This window comes from Hordeum vulgare, chromosome 2H, assembly GCF_904849725.1.
Source record: "Hordeum vulgare subsp. vulgare chromosome 2H, MorexV3_pseudomolecules_assembly, whole genome shotgun sequence".
Taxonomy (NCBI): Eukaryota; Viridiplantae; Streptophyta; class Magnoliopsida; order Poales; family Poaceae; genus Hordeum; species Hordeum vulgare.
Genome location: NC_058519.1, coordinates 233,872,610 through 233,888,483, shown reverse-complemented (window position 1 = coordinate 233,888,483; position 15,874 = coordinate 233,872,610).

Genomic DNA, 15,874 nt, shown 5'->3' with positions numbered 1-15,874 from the left:
GTTGTGCTAGTCCCGGTTGGCCCGTATACTCTCAGTTTCGTCCTGTTTAGTTTTTTTAGGTTTTGCGAATTTAGTATTTTCAGAAAAAATGCATATTTTAAAAACGCGCGTAGCTTTTAATCCGAACATTGAATCGCAGCAAGTCATATATGTAGGACATGTAGAATTCTGCATAGATTACTATTTTCCATCTTGAATGCATAATTAAGACTATTAACCTTGCTGTTTGACTCGTTTTGCGTGTCGACATGATAGAAAGAGTTTAATTTGTAGTTAATTAATCGTAGCTCCGTTGGAGATGAGACGTATATGTAAATGGACTGGAATGATGAGTAGAACCACGTGAACCACATTGTTTTACCGTTTAACAACAAAGTTAACACGTGGGGACAGTGCGGATATGTTATATGTCGTTTCCGGCCTCATTTAAAAAGCCTATATAGGTAGTTTAATTTGTGCTTCAACCCTTGACATGTTTAACAACATTTAATATTGTCGTGTACCTAAACGGGAGTGAACTAAATAATTCGTATGTGCAGTTTCGTCAATATGCAACTCATTGCATATTGAGCTTCACTTAATGTGTAGTGTTTGATTGTTGTGATTGCCATGTCGTGCCTTGCCTGATTTAACCGAGCATGCATTATTTGTGTTGTGCATCATGTCGTGCATGTGCCGTGGTGAATATCGGTGTTGATACTTTTCCGGTTTGCTTCATCTCGATAGAGTTCCGCAAGCGTGTCGGAATGTGAGAATCCGTTTGACTACGTCAGTTCGTCTACTGCACTGAGTCGTTCTTCTTCCAAGCGGGATCTCAGACAAGATGATCATTTCCCTAGATAATATTACTATCAATGCCATTCTAGTTGTCTTGTTTTGTTTGCTATGTCTCACTGCCTACCACCGGTTTAATATGCCTCCCAACATTGCCATTAAAACCTTCAACTTGTTCACAACCTAGCAAACCACTGATTGGCTATGTTACTGCTTTCTAAGCTTGTATTAGCGTTGCTAGCTGCAGGAGTCGTTGCTTCCAAGTGTTAACATGGGTTCCTTGTTATATCACCAAATTAATTTCTATTTAATTTAATGCACCTATATATTTGGTAAAGGGTGCAAGGCTCGGCTTTCTAGCGTGGTGTTTTGTTCCACCTTTGCCGCCTTAGTTTCGTCTACCGGTGTTATATTCCATAATTGAGCGCTCCTAACACGATCGGAGTTGTAATGGGGACCCCCTTGAAATTCGTTTTAGTAAAAAACAGGTATCGCAAGGCCCCATCTTTGTTACTACATTTTCCTAATAACTAATGAACCACATAGGGAGTAATTAACCTGAGGAAACTTAATCAACCCCGGGCTAGTGCTCCTCAAGAGTGTTAGTCCAAAACGGGATGCCTACGGGGCCACTGTGAGGAAACTTGAGGTTTGGTTTTACTCGTAGCTAGTCCCACCCGGTCGTGTCCTGAGAATGAGAATGAGATACCTTTGATGAAATGTCTTGTGAGACTGTGGGTCTTCTCAGAGTTGAGGTTTTCCACTAAGGAATCCGACGAGATCACAAGTTTCATGATCGAGGCTTTCTATGCGCCTTGTGGTAATTTGTGATGGACTAGTTGGAGCACCCGTGTAGGGTTAAATCTTTCGGAAAGTCGTGCCCACGGTTATGTGGCAAACGTGGAAACTTTGTTTAACATACGGTTCTAGATAACTTGAAGTTAACTTAATTAAAACTAGCCTACTCAGTGTGTAACCATGATTGTCTCTTTCGTGAGCTCCTTCTCCGATCGAGGACACGGTGGGGTTATGTCTGACATAAGTAGGTGTTCAGGATCATTCGCTTGATCATCAATAGTTCACGTCCGCTATGCGTAGATCATCCCCGTCATGGCCTTCTCGGTCCATTTGAAGTTTTTAGTCTTGTTCAGCAACCTATACAGTGGGAGGGCCTTCTCACCGAGGTGAAATATGAACCGGCTTAAAGCCGCCATGCAGCCTGCCAATTTTTGGATGTGCGGTAACTCTGTTGGGATATCGAGTTCGGACAGGGCTCGGATTTTGACCGAATTGGCCTCGATTCCGCGATGTGACAATATAAACCCAAGGAGTTTGACGGCTGGGACTCCGAAGACACATTTGTCCAGATAAAGCCGTGTGTCATATGCCCATAGGCTGGCAAACGTTTCTCGAAGATCATCTACCAGTTGGCAGACGTGGCGGGTCTTGACGACTACATCATCCACGTATGCCTCCACGGTTTCGCCGATTTTTTTTTCCAGACATGTCTTGATCATGCGCTAGTAAGTGGCACCTGCATTTTTTAATCGAAAAGGCATTGTGTTAAAGCAGAACGGCCCGTATGGGGTTATCAAGGTAGTTGTTGCCTGATCGGATTCCTTCATTTTGATCTGATGGTATCCGTAGTAGGCATCGAGGAAGCACATGGCGTCATGTTCGGCTATTGCATCGATGATCTGATCTATGCGGGGTAAAGGAAAATTGACGCATAGCCACCAAGATTTATCCTTCATTGGTACCATGACCAAATTTGCCAGCCAGTCAGGGTGTTTGACCTCCTTGATGAACCCGACTTCCAATAACTTTGCTAGTTCTTCCCCCATGGCTTGACGCTTAGGTTCAGAAAATCATTGCGAGGTTTGTTTAACCGGCTTAAAACCTGCTATTATGTTCAGGCTATGCTCAGCCAGCCCCCTGGGGAACCCTGACATATCTGAGGGATGGCAGGCAAATATATCCCAGTTCTCACGTAGGAAGACGCGTAGTGCTTCTTCTACTGCGGGTTCGAGATGAGTTCCAATGCATGCAGTTTTATTGGGGTCTCTTGGATGTACCTGTAATTTGATAGTTTCGTCTGCCGGCTTGAAAGACATAGATTTGGGTCGCTTTCCGAGGACTATGTCATCTTTGTCCACCACGGCCCGCGGGTTTGTTAGTTCTTCTGCTACCAGGGTTTCGGCCAATACCTCCAAGGCTAGGGATGTTGTCTTATTTTTTCCTTGGAGCGCCCTGTGGGGATCACTTTCTACCGTGATTATACCATTTGGTCGTGGCATCTTCGGATTCATATACATGTAGTGTGGTATGGCCTTGAATCTTGTGAAGGCCTCCCGTCTTAGTAGGGCGTGATAGCCACTGTGGAAAGGCACGATGTCGAATAGGAGGTCCTCCGATCGGTAGTTATCGGGGGTACCGAATACGAGTCGAGTGTTATGCGTCCTATGCAAGGTGCCTCTTTTTCGGGTACAATGCCTCGGAAGGTGGTTGAGCTTTGCATGATCCGAGATCGATCGAATTGCATTTTATCCAGCGTATCCTCATAAATGAGGATAAGGTTGGTGCCCCCATCCATGAGTACTTTGCTAAGTCTGAAGCCGTCTACGATGGGGTTCAGAACTAAGGTCGCAGGTGTCGTCTCAAACATATAGACTTTTCCAAACACTTTTGTTGTTGATCTGGCCTCATTCTTGCATGATTTGAGTGAACATAACCCGGAGTGACGCTGTTTTCAGCAGAGCTGCGTGTATGGTTTTCTTGTGTGTAGTAAAATGAATTTTTAGGCGTCCCGGAAAATTCCAATAAAAAAAGAGAAAATCCACGCACCGGCAGGAACCCTGGGCGAGAAGATGGGCCATAGGGGGGCCACCAGGCCTCCAGGCGACCTGTGGGGCGGCTTTCCCCCTGGCCGCGCCGGGAGGCCGCTTAGGTGGGGCCCACCTCCTATGGTGCCCTACCTTGGCTCCTATTTTTACCCATGACGGAGAAATCGCAGAACAGAAGTCGTTTTGCAAGTTCGCAACCTGGAGCCGCCGCCACCCTCGTTTCTTCTCCGGGAGAGCTAATATGGAGGATGCCTTGGCCACCAGAGAGGGGAAATCGTCGCCATCGTCATCACCATCACCACTCCACCCTTCCATGGCTTCCCCCATCATGAGTGAGTAAATCCCTGTTGTAGGTGAAGGGGATGGTAGGGATTGGATGAGTTAGATTATGTATAGCTCGATGGATTGTTGGGGGCATGTTGCCTATCATCTACTATGATGTTTATCATCTTTGCTACTACTTGTTACTCTTAATGCTTGTCACTTTGGGTCGGAGTGCCATGATTTCAGATATGAATACCTTATGTTCACATGAATATATTTGTGTTCTTGATCCTATCTATGAGTAGTATGCACCTATTATAGTCCGGAACCGGCAATCCCAATGGTGAAAGCTTGGGACACTAAAGGGGATAGACTATGATTTGAGGATTCCATGTATCCATTTGCCGGGGATATACCCCCAGTGTAACCCGCTTTGAAGTATGACCCGCCAAGGACTCACCAGCGACTGATACTGACCCCACAGGCGACATTGATAAATGACGAAGGCCCAAGGCCCGGCATGCACCCTGGCATAAGGCGGCTCATAGAGAGGCCAAGAGGGTCGGCTTACAAGAGAAGGCCCAAGAAGAGGAAAGACTCCCACAAGAAGGAAACTAGACCCCCCTTCCACCTATATAAGGAGGGGTAAGGCGCCCCAAGAGGGACAAGATTCACAACTTAGGTCTAGACAAGAAAAATCATTAGATAGACAGATGAGACACCCACGAGATTAGAGGTGCCGACTATGCACCCTTGTAATCGAGATCATCATCTTCATCAATGAAACACAAGCAGGACGTAGGCTTTTACCTCCATCGGAGGGGCCGAACCTGGGTAAACTCGCGTCTCTCGATTCCGACCAACCCCTCTCAAGCCGCCACATGGCTACAATGGCCTGACACCTAAGTCCTTGTACGAGGACATCTGCCGTCATAAAACCATCCAGGTTAAAACATCGATTGGTCATGAGTGCCGACTTACAGAAAGCGAGGATATTCCATGGGCTATTAAGCCGCCTTATTTGAAACTTCGTTAAACCTGCCTTTCTGCATGATGCTACTCCGAACCCCATGTACTCTCGATAAGTCATCCATTTGGCCTTGACTTTCAGGTTAAAATATTGAGTGGTCATGAGTGTCGGCTTACAGAGAGCGAGGATAAACTAGTGGCTATCAAGCTAGTTTCATTGAAGTAAGATTCAAGTCTCATAAACCATCACTATTCTGTCATATACATGCATCATCTTGCATTGCATCATGCATCATACATACATATCATGCCGGTCTTCAAACCAGCATACAATTTGGCTAGATTTTTATCATGGTTTATCATAACTAGTGTTAAATGATTGGGGGTTTCTAAGTCAACTCGGAAGAATTGACTATTGTCGAAGAGCCGCCACATCACATATAATGCCGAGTCACCTAATTGACCGGCCCTTGGATTTCTTCAAGTTGTGCTTTGTAGTAAACTACAAAACTTATGCATTTCTCGAACATATGGATTTCTCAAGGATATATTTGTCGGGTTACATTGCAAACCAGGGTGAATGATTTCTTTTATCACTAAGGCATCATCAGCTCATAGAGTGGATATGATTTTATTCTACAATGGAAGAAATAGTCTCGAGTCGCTGCACGCACACAACCCGGCACTTGGGGGCTACATTATTCAAATCAAGATTACATCAAATTATGAAAGTCCCATGTCACTGCAAGCATGCACCATGACACTTGGGGGCTAATACAAACTACTCTTTCAAATCATCACATCATCAATAGACCCGACTATTTCAAGGAGATAAGCCGGCCCTGGGGGGTTACAGGTCGCTCATTATTCAAGTATGGATTCAAGGAAGAACCAGCTCATCATTTTTATAATGAACCGACCCTTGCAGGCTACACATTGCCGCTCAAATTTACATAGTCGGATCTACAAAGTCCCTGCTCAATATTGCATAATGACCCGACCCTTGGGGGCTACATCATATGATGTTTTATTTTCAAAGTAGAAGAACCTGGAAGTCCCGAGTCGCCGCAAGCAATCGACTCGTCTCTTGGGGGGTTACACTATTCAAATCATAATTTCTAAAGTCCCAGATTGCTCCAGGCAAGACAACCCGGCACTTGGGGGCTACAGTACTAAGTTGTTTCATTGATCCTGAGGTTCAAGTTGAAGACCCGGACCATCACACACTAATGACCCAGCTGTTGGGGGCTACACCAGGTGAAGCTTTATAAGTATAGGATGATTACAAGTCCTAGGCTGCTGCAGGCAAGACAACCCGACACTTGGGGGCTACATTGTCAAAGATAGTATTGCAAATCTCCAAGTCATCATGAGCTGCTAAACTTGGAGCTTGGGGGGCTACAGCTAATATGGATATATCAAAAAATTGAAGAGCACTTTCAAGATGTCAATTATGACCAAGACCGGCTCAACATATTTTTATCTAGTTGAAGCATTGAAAGAGCGGTTCAGCATTACATGGATTTCTTTATCCCCAATAGTTTGATCAAGTCAATTGGAGTTCAGTTGTTTGACGGGACGTCACCAGCAATCATGACCCGCCATTACCAAACATAACCCGCCAAAGTGAGAGAAGCCGGTTAAACATTATGTGAATTTCTTATTCCCCAAATTTACATCAAGCCAAAGCATTGGAGGCCGACTCCATGGCATATATATTTTATTGCAAAGTACACGCACCTATGATATGATTTAAGGCAATTCAAGGAAACCCGGATTTTTCAAGGAGCCACTTCAGTAAATCAATCCGGCCAGAGGAGCAAGCCGGTCCCTTAACCTATTTATTATTCTTATTTCAGGAGTTTACCATGCATAAATTCAAGCTAATCTGGGGGGCTAATGTCGGGGATATACCCCGTAGTGTAACCCGCCTTGAAATATGACCCCTCTAGGACTCACCAGCGACTCATACTTGACCCCACATGCGACTTAGATAAATGAAGAAGGCCCAAGGCCCAGCGTGCACCCTGGCATAAGGAGGCTCATAGAGAGGCCAAGAGGGTCGGCTCACAAGAGAAGACCCAAGAAGAAGAAAGACTCCAACAAGAAGGAAACAAGACCCGATTAGGATTCAAAAGAGACTAGTCCTATTCCTATTCCTAGTAGGACTCTACATGCAAACCTCCCCCTTGCACCTATATAAGGAGGGGTAAGGAGCCCCAAGAGGGACAAGATTCACAACTTATGTCTAGACAAGAAAAATCATTATATAGATATATTAGACACCCACGAGATTAGAGGTGCTGAGTCTGCACCCTTGTAATTGAGATCATCATCTTCATCAATGAAACACAACCAGGACATAAGCTTTTACCTCCATCGGAGGGGCCGAACTTGAGTAAACTCGCGTCTCTCGATTCCGACCAACCCCTCTCAAGCCGCCACATGGCTTGAATGGCCTCACACCTAAATCCTTGTACGAGGACATCTGCCGTGACAAAACCACGACTCCATTTATTGTTAATGCTTTGTTCCGGTGCTCTTTGATAGGAGCACCTTAATCTCCATAAGTTCCTTTTGGCCCTACTGGTAGCGGGATGGTAGGACAGAAGATGTTGTGCAAGTTCTTATTGCAAGCACGCACGACTACCTTGGGATACATGCCTCATGTTTGATATTTGCCTAGATGATATTACTTTTCTATGTGCCTTGCCCCAAGTTAAATACATGATATATCTCATCCATGACCAACCATCTTTCTCCCTAGCCTACAGTGTTTTAATCCTACTAGTTACCAGTTGTTCTACTTTAGTTGTTTTAGTTTCGTTGCTTTGCGCCCATTATTTCCGTTGCCACAATCACTTTCATATCACCATTGCTACTAATATTTCGTTGCCAAGCAAGTATCTTTGAGGTGCGGTTGAATTGACAACTCAACTGTTAAAGCTTATAAATATTCTTTGGCTACCCTTTTGTCGAATCGATAAATTGGGTTAACTTACCAGCGAAGACTGTTGCGATCCCCAACACTTGTTGGTTATCAATACTATTTTCTGGCATCGTTGTAGGGGAGCATAGCTTTATTTACAAGTCTACTTGGAGTAATTTTTCTTGTTGCGATTTATCCACTATGGGTAAGAAAGGAGACACCAAGGTTCCAATTTTACCATCCACTACACGAAAAGGTATTGTTCTTAGCACTAGCGCTACGCTTGATTCACATTACGTTATGAGTAAGTTTGCTTCACCACCACCACATGCTGCTTCTACCGAGTCCGTCACTATGCCTGATACTTTTGATGATGCTTCTACTACTATTGATGAGACAGGTTTACTTGGTTATTTTATTGAGTCTCAGGTTCCTAAGGCTGCGAAGCAGTCTGGGGTTGAAATACCAGTTACACGCTACCCTATTGGTATATCCTTTGGTTACCCAGACTTGAGAGGTCTCTGGGAAAGAATTCTTGATGATGATTATATTGAACTTGATGATGATTTATGCAGGGAGCTTACAGAGTGTGCTGACTTTGACCCTGCTTCTGTTAAGAAGCTTCTTGAAAAGCATTCTATGAAGAACAAATTTACTTCTGATCCTAAATTTGCTTCATCTCCTTTTTGCATTGAGGATGATGATTTTGATTTCTGTGTCGATCTTTCCCTTATATCCACAGTTGAAGCTGACCCCTTTTATGGCAGAGAAAATAACGACGCTATTGCACAACTTACAAAACTCACCGAGTTGGGTGGCTTATTCACTACAAAGGACAAGAAGAGAAATTATTATGTTACTAAGCTACTTCCTTTCTCTTTGAAGGAAGACGCTAAAGCATGGTATGATTCACTACCATGTGGTTCCATTAAGAGTCTTCAAGATTTAGCTCAACATTTGTTGCTAAATATTTTCCTGCTCATAAGCAACATGCTGCTTTACAAAGAATATATGATTTTAAACAGTTGCAGGATGAGCAACCCCCTAAAGCTTGGGGGAGGTATTTCACTTTACTCAAGGCTAGACCGGGACATGAAGTCCCTAAGAATGAATTGCATGATATATTTTATGCTGGTCTAACCGATGAATCTAGAACCTATATGTATAGTTGTGCTGGTTGTGTTTTCAGGGAAAGAACAGAGGACGATGGTGAAGAACTAATGGGCAAGATAGCTAAAAATCATGATGATTGGTCCGTTCCTGAACCACCTCCACCATCCAAGAAGAGGGGTACACTTTTCTTGATCCCCGAAGTTATGCCAGAAGCCAAGAAGTCTATTAAAGAGAAAGGTATTAAAGCTAAAGATGTGAAGAATCTACCTCCTATTGAGAAATTATGTGAGCCTACCACTCACCCACCTATGGTAGAGGTAGACTCTCTTTTTTGATTCAATGCAAGTGACATCCCTCATGGTAAGCCCCCTGATCAATGCTTAGATGAGCTTGATAATTTCTTTGTCAAGCAAAGTCACTTTAATGAGAGGATTCAAAGCTAGTTCCATGATAATTCCATTGCTATCAAGAGTTCTCTTGATGTTTTAAGTAGAACTGTTAATGATGTTAAAGGTCTTGTTAAGCATTTTCACATGGTTCAAACTCAGCTTGAACAAATTTCTAATGTGCAAAAAGATTTGCTTGCTTACAATACCAAACAAGTTGATACACATGCATATGGTATAAAGACCCGAGGTGGTACACACACCTAGGACCCCCTCTATCCGGAGGGGCATCGAAAGAGGATCGAGCAAGATTCTCAATTGCAGGAAGAAGACGTTGTCTGCTCCCCAAAGAAGAAGAAGAAACACAAGGAAGCTGACAACTCCAATGATCCAATAATTGATGAAGAACCTATTGTTGATCCTAATAGTATATCTATTTCCGATGCTGAAAATGAAGATGGTGCTGAACCTGATAAAGATAATGAGAAGAATGATCCTCCTGAAGTACAAGAAGAAGAAGCACCCGACAAGCGCAAGAGATATACTAGAGAAGACTTTGTTGCAAGAAGACATGGGAAGGAAAGAGAACCATGGGTATAGAAATCAATGCCCTTCCCTGGTAAGTCTTTCAAAACTAAAGAAGAAGAGCATTACAATAAATTTTGTGAATGGATGAAACCTCTTTTTCTTCAAATTCCTTTGAATGATGCTATTAAGTTGCCTTTGTACTTGAGGTATATGAAAGATATTGTTACCAATAAAATAAAAGTTCCTAGTGAGGTAATATCTACTATGCTTGCTAATTACTCTTTCATTGGTAAGATTCCTAAGAAACTTGGTGATCCAGGTATACCCACCATTCCTTGCTCCATAAAAACTAATTATGTCAGAACTGCTTTATGTGATGTTGGTGCAGGAGTGAGTGTTAAGCCTTTCTCTCTTTACAAAAGGCTTTGTTTAGATAAACTAATCCCTACAGATATCTTTCTTCAAATGGCTAATAAGTCAACGGACATTCCTCTTGGTATTTGTGAGGATGTTCCTATTGAAGTTGCTAATTGCTTGATCCTTACGGACTTTGTTGTGCTTGACATGCCCGAGGATGGGAACATGTATATTAGTTTTGGTACACCTTTTCTTAACACCGCAGGTGCTATTATTGATTGCAATAAAGGAAAGGTGACTTTCAATGTTAATGAGAAGGAGCACACGGTATATTTTCCGAAGAAGATTGATTAAAGGCATGGCCTTAATTCTATTGAGAATATTGAGACTGTGAAGGTTGGAGTGTGGGATTGTCCTCTACATGTGCACCACAAATACAAAACCATTATGGTGGGGACAATATCCATTAAAATAAAGGTAGCATGATTGCTTTATAAGAAGTGAAACTTTTCGCTCGATATAACACCAGTTTGGTAGTAAGACTTGATCAACCTTGCTAAGAAATATGTTTTATATGAGTAAAAAGAGAAGCTTGTTATGTTTTCATTTCTTTTATCTTTCATCTTCCTTGTTGTACCAAAATTTTATGTTTTTGAAGCTTCGTATGTTTAACCATTGCTTTGAGCTTTCGGTAGTTTTGCAGCTTTCAGTACTTCGAAATTTTTTTCAAAAGTGAAGTTGTCACAAAAATTCCAGAAAAATTATAGTAAAAAATTCCATAAAAAAAGAGACGCAGGGGCACTTGGGGCCAACCACGGGGGCCACCCCTGGTCCAGGCGTCCAGGTGGCGCGACCTGGCCCCTGGCCACGCCCATAGGTCGCCTGGGCCCACCTGGTCCCCTTTAAAGGTATTTCCTCTTCCCTTCTTTCTCTCTCACACCAAAAATCCCAATTTTTCTCCTCGAGCCCGAGTTCTTGCTGTTCTTGGTGGAAAATTTTGTTCTCTCTCTATAGCCCATAATTTGCATTGAGAATTTGAGCATTTGCTCCTTGGTATGTGACTCCTCCACTCCTCAAATTAGAATTTTGATTGGTAGTATTATTTGTGAGTATTTAGGAGTTCTTGGTGTTGTTCATATGAGCTTCCATGCATGTTTTGAAATTTATTTATGAAGTTTTGATGCAAGTTTACACATCAGGGAAGTGAGTAGAATAGTCTGCTCCAAATCATTTTGCTTAAACCTTCATTTATGTGATGCACCAAAAATTTCAGAAATGAGTTTGTTTGGAAAAGCAAAAGGATGGTTTGGGAAGCAGAGACCCGAGCCTACCGATAGACTAACTAGAGCTGCAGCTTCATCTTCTACTATGAGGACAAGTTACAATGATGATATCGTGCCACCGGAGTTGCTCCACGAGACGGACCCGACACGTGCCATGGCATACCCGTGTTCAGATTTCCTTACGGCGGCAAGTATTAAGGATGAGTTTGATAACCTTTGTGCAGCTGCAGGTTTAACACGTCTCGTAACACGACGTGTGCCACAATATCCAAATCTCACCAATTGTTTTGTCAACTGGTTTAGATATAATGATAAAACTTTCATGATTGAATTCATATTATATGAGGATGTCTTTACCATGTCTTTGGCATAATTTTGTGATGTTATAGGTGTGCGGAATGTTGGGAAGATGACCAAAATGAAAGTTCAGCCCTATGAGCTGTAATCCCTATTCACTTCCCTTTGTAGCAACAATCCGTGAGACATTCACCGGTGGAAGATCTCCAGCATCTTGTTTCTCCACATTAGGTATTTCGCATACTATATTGGTCGAGGGGTGTTAGCTCGTGAAAACACGAGCAACATTTTGGCTCCAGATCTCGCTATCTTGGCAGCTGCCCTCTTAGGAGATAACACGTATAATATTGGTGCTTTGATTGCTCGTCGCCTCATCGCTAACACTGGCAAAGGGCCTCACTTTGGTGGCATTTATGCCACGCTTATCCTCGAGCACCTTGGGCGCACTGTACCGACAAATGATACCCCTTTTTCATTCATAAGCTTTGATCTTACCGCTATGAAGATGCATGCGTTTCTTACTAGGACTTCTGAGTTTGGTAACCTTGTTTATATTATGAGGTTTGGCGAGCTTACTACTCGCGAGATCCGTCTACGTGCACCACTTTTGTTTGATTACACTAGCAGGAACAGATGGTCCTTTACCTCGATTGAGCTGGACGAGTTCGTGATCCAGCAGAAGTTCCACAACCCCATGGAGGGGGTTGTTCCCGAGGAAGAAGATCCTTCTTCTTTGGAGGACAGCCCGGCATCAGTCTACGGCGCCGGAGGGAGCTCCCGGAGCCCGCAGTAGCCAAGCCCAACTTAGGCCAAAAGCCTAAGCTTGGGGGAGTACGTACCCGTCTCCCCTTTCATTGTATCATCCGTGGCTTCCTTTCTAATCTTTTCGGAGTTTTTGCCTATTCTTCTTTGTTCTTTCTGTGCAAAAACAACAAAACAATTTCTCTTTTCTTTTGCTTTCGTTTAACCTTTGGAAAACACAAAAATATTTCTTTTCTCTTTTTAGTTTTCTTTGTTTGCAGAGTTCAACTCACGTCCATGGTTGCAATTGCACTTAATTATATCTTTGTACGTTCGATCATGCAAGTGACGATCCAATAAAGATGAAGATCGATAGAAGGGATGCAACAAGGAAAGCCGGTACGAACTCTGTTTGTTTCTCCTTTTGTACATATGACAATACTTATGATCTAGAGACCAGCTTGTAGCGACATAGTGCTATGTTTACAATGCTTTCCAAGTAGTTCATGCTTTCTTTGTGACTTGCCTCAAATATCTGGAGTGGATAATGTGTTACTGAAATTATTTGCACGCATTGCATTGTTCATGGTTTGGCATATTGGAGTGGTATTTCCCTTTGGAGTGTTTTTGGATTGACTTGGCACATGCTTGCACATGTATAACTAGAAATCTATCAAGCCTTGATGATATTTTTATTTCAGAATAGTTATATCACTTTCATGCCCGATTCAATGTTGCTTTGTCGCTCTGCTTGATTATGACCGTTATTGCTCTCTAGTTGGTCGCTTCCCTGTCTTTTGCTAGCCTTCGTCTGTACTAAGCGGACTGACTGCTTGTGCATCCAAAATCCTTGAAACCAGTTGCGCCATATGAGTCCACCATACCTACCTATATGCGGTATTTATGTTCCATCTTAAGTAAATTTGCATGTGCCATACTCTAAATCTTCAAATAAATATTTTGTTTTGTATGCCCGAATCACTCATGTAGCAACTAGGGGCTATCAGTATCTTCCATGCTAAGTGCATTATTCTCAAGATATGTGTTGATTCACTATCATTCACGAAAAAGTGGCTGGTAACCGGGATGCACAGTTCCATGCTCAAAAGTCAAATCAAACTTAATGAAACAAAACTCCCCCGGATTGTTCTTTGTATGGACGGTACCCGTGGATTCGGCCTGCCGTGGAGTGTGACCGATTGGCGGAGGGGGAGTAAAAACTTTACTATTCTGTTTGGGAACCGCCTATAATGTATTTAGCATGGAAGATATTGATATCTCTTAGTTGATACATTGACAATGAAAGCATACCACCCAAAAAATTTATTCATTTCTGTTTTAAAAGCTCAAGTTCTGGCACCTCTACAAATCAATGCTTCCCTCTGCGAAGGGCCTATCTATTTTACTTTACTGTCAAGTCATCCTCTTCCTATAAAAAGGCACCAACTATAGAGAGCATAATTTTCATTTTGAGTGTAATGTGCATTGTCCCAAAGTACCACATTGTCTTCTGTATGATTGTGATATTACTTATTCTGAATTATTTATTTCTAGTCTCCTTTAAGACTCTAAAGGAGCATATGCATTTATGTTTTTCTTCACTCTTGGGGGCTAGCGAGATACCACTCTAGTATGTCGGAGTCATGTGCATTGTGATCTCGTCATTCTTATTTGTTTGAAACTGTTCACATGATCGAAGGATTGCTTCGTGCAATGTCTTTGTACCATTGCTTCAATACTAGTTGGACTTGTTCGTAGTGCATGCTTATATACATCTGATAAAGCAAAAGAGTTTGTTAAAGTTTTCTTTGTTGCGTCTAGTTCGTTGAACTGAATTGCTTGAGGACAAGCAATATGCTAAGCTTGGGGGAGTTGATACGTCTCAAACGTATAGACTTTTCTAAACACTTTTGCTATTGATTTGGCCTCATTCTTGCATGATTTGAATGAAACTAACTCGGACTGACGCTGTTTTCAGCAGAGCTGCGTGTATGGTTTTCTTGTGTGCAGGAAAATGGATTTTTAGGCGTCCCGGAAAATTCGAATAAAAAAATAGAGAAAATCCACACACCAGAAGGAACCCTAGACTAGAATATGGGCCAGAGGGGGGCCACCAGGCCTCCAAGCGACCTGTGGGCGCGGCCTACCCCCTAGTCGCGCCGGGGGGCCGCCTGGGTGGGGCCCACCTCCTCTAGTTCCCTACCTTGGCTCCTATTTTTACCCGTGCCGGAGAAATCCCAGAACATAAGTCATTTTGCAAGTTCTCGGTGTAGAGCCGCTGCCACCCTTGGTTCTTCTCCGGGAGAGCTAATCTGGAGGCTCCCTTGGCCTTCAGAGTGGGCAAATCGTCGCCATCATCATCACCATCACCACTCCATCACCCTTCCATGGCTTCCCCATCATGTGTGCATAATTCCCTTCTATAGGTCAAGGGGATGGTAGGGATTGGATGAGTTAGATCATGTAATAGTTCGTCGGATTGTTGGGGGCATGTTGCCTATCATCTACTATGGTATTTATCATATTTGCTACTACTTGTTACTCTTAATGCTTGTCACTTTGGGCTCGAGTGCCATGTTTTGAGATCTGAATACCTTATGTTTGCATGAATATATTTGTGTTCTTGATCCTATCTATGAGTAGTATGCACCTATTATAGTCCGGAACCGGCGATCCCAATGGTGACAGCTTGGGACACCAAAGGGGATAGACTATGATTTTAGGATTCCATGTATCCATTGATTGTTAATGCTTTGTTCCGGTGCTCTTTGACATGAGCACCTTAATCTCCATAAGTTCCTTTTGGCCCCGTTGCTAGCGGGATGGTAGGTCAAAAGATGTTGTGCACGTTCTTAATGCAAGCATGCACGACTACCTTGGGATACATGCCTAATATTTGATATTTTTCCTAGATGATCATTACTTTTCTATGTGCCTTGCCCCAAGTTAAATACATCATATCTGTCATCCATGACCAACCATCCATGTCCCTAGCCTACAGTGTTTTAATCATGCTAGTTACCAGTTGCTCTACTTTAGGTGTTTTACTTTCGTTGCTTTGCACCCATTATTTCCGTTGCCACAATAACTTTCATATCACTGTTGCTACTAATATTTCATTTCCAAGCAAGTATCTTTGAGGTGCGGTTGAATTGACAACTCAACTATTAAAGCTTATAAATATTCTTTGGCTCCCCTTGTGTCGAATCAATAAATTGGGTTATCTTACCCGTGAAGACTGTTGCGATGCCCTACACTTGTGGGTTATCAGTGTCCTGCTGTTTTTCATTACCGGCTCGTCATCTTGGTCAAAGGTAATGAGTGTGTTTGACCAGGGGTTTGTCTCCACTACATGGTTGATTTGATTGAGGTCTCGAAAGCCTCTCTTTC